The sequence below is a fragment of the Penaeus monodon genome, chromosome 23 (assembly GCF_015228065.2).
Source record: "Penaeus monodon isolate SGIC_2016 chromosome 23, NSTDA_Pmon_1, whole genome shotgun sequence".
NCBI classification, from domain to species: Eukaryota; Metazoa; Arthropoda; class Malacostraca; order Decapoda; family Penaeidae; genus Penaeus; species Penaeus monodon.
In genome coordinates, this window is record NC_051408.1 from 4,298,125 (window position 1) to 4,300,336 (window position 2,212).

Here is a 2,212-nt window from a genome sequence, read left to right on the forward strand (position 1 = left end):
CTTCCTGTTGCAGAGACTTATCTGATATGAACTGATATCTCTTGCATTTCCTTTTGCCATTGTTCGATAGTATTACATAAGATACTGGGTTGTTCCTTGTCTTGTCACGCTGGGTGAGCTTATTGCATAAGGGTGAAGCGAGACACTTTATTATCTTTCACGTGACCGGCGCTTCAGATGTGGCAGAGGAGCCTCATGTATCCTTCAAAGAAAAGCAATGACACATATCTCTTTATCGCAGAAGTCACGTCTCATCCATAAAAAAAGGATCAGGTTCCTCTACTGCATGGCAGTCATGTCTTTCTGTGAAAGTTTTAGCTGTGTATCTTTATGAAACATTAGCGATTTCTTTTTATAGAATATTAGTCACGTATCTTTATGAAACAAAAGTCATGTCTCTTTACCAAATAGTCATGTGTCTTTATGAAACCTTGGCCATGTCTTTTTTATGAAACATCGGCCATGTCTCTTTATGAAACGGCAGTCATATCTGCCACACAGCAGAAGGTGTCTCCGTCTCAAGCAGCAAGGCGCCGTCTGTGTCTCCGTCAGGTGCTGGAGTTCGAGGCGAAGCGCGGGGAGGCGGAGAGCGACCCTGCGACGGCGGTTGTGCGCGGCGCCGGCCAGATCATCCTCGGCCAGAACAACAACCCCGACGCCGAGTGGGACATCACGCAGGCCTTCCACGGCGAGCTCCTGGACTTCAGGATCTACGACGCGGCTCTGGGGCTGGACGAGATGCGGTCGTACGTGGACTGCGCGGCGGGGGGCGTCGCCGCGGAGCCCCTCTACGCCTTCGGGAGCAACATGTCGCACCTGCGGCTGAGCGGCGAGAGCAAGGAGGTGGCCTTCCCGATGGGCGAGATCTGCGAGCGCTCCACGGGCATGGTGATGCTTATGCCGGAGAAGATGAAGTTCGCGGAGGCCGACAAGCGGTGCAAGCTGTTCATGGGCGCGCTGGCCGTCCCGCGCAGCGAGGAGGAGAACACGGCCATCTTCGACGCCTTCATCCGCTTCAACGACCAGTGCATCCAGGGCTGGGCGGCGCTCTACTGGATGGGCCTCAAGAGCGACCCGAACCGCACGGACTGGTTCTACCTGGAGGACGACTCGCGCATCACGTACGGCAGCTGGCTGGAGGGCTGGCGCGGCCCCGACGCGGAGTACCCGTGCGCCACGGGGGCCGCCGTCAACTTCCCCTACCTGTGGTACAAGGCGGACTGCGACACCCTCACCTGCCCGCTCTGCAACTTCACGGCGCCGCCCACGCTGCGCCTCCGCGGCCTCTGCAAGCTGTCCAAGTTCGACCGCACCTACACGCTCATGGACTACCACAACGGGCGGCCGGTGTTCGAGGGCGACTTCTTCACCCGCATCGTGTGGGGCAACGGCACCTGGAGGATGGAGAGCCGGAGGGACAGCGGCGTCGAGGCGCTCATGGTGGAGAAGCGGACGGCGGGCTACCCGCTGGGCCTCGCCGCCTGGGACGTCGAGGGGGACGACTGCGCGCAGCAGAGGGTACGCGGGGCCGGGGGGCGTCGCGCCGGGGGGAGGGGGTCGGACGGGGGGCGTCGCGCCGGGGGGAGGGGGTCGGACGGGGGGCGTCGCGCCGGGGGGAGGGGGTCGGACGGGGGGGGGGGCGTCGCGGCGGGGGGAGAGGGAGGGGGGAATGAGTGGACGGATCTGCTGAGTCATGTGATGCCGGGATGACGCAGACGGAAAAATAAAGAGCCTCGATCACTGCTTTTGTTTCTTGTTTGTCTTTGCACACAGATGGGTCCACAGATGCTCACAATTTAATCAGTTAATCACAATACTAGCCCTGCCTATGATTACCCGGTAGCATTACCCGGTAGCATCGAGCTGAATAACGCTTTGGTTCGGGAAATTATTTATTGATTCGAAAAATTATTTATTGGTTCGGGAAATTATTTATTGAAATGGGGCAGTTGTTTATTGATTCGGGAAATGATTTATTGATTCGGGAAATGATTTACAGATTCTGGAAATTATTTATTGATTCGGGAAATGATTATTGATTCGAAAAAATATTTATTGATTCGAAAAAATATTTACTGATTCGAAAAAATATTTATTGATTCAGGAATATATTATTGATTCAGGAAATTATTTATTGATTCTGAAAATTACCTTCAAATCATACTTATTCCCATGGGCACTCTGATCCTTTAATAAAGCATCAAAAATATAT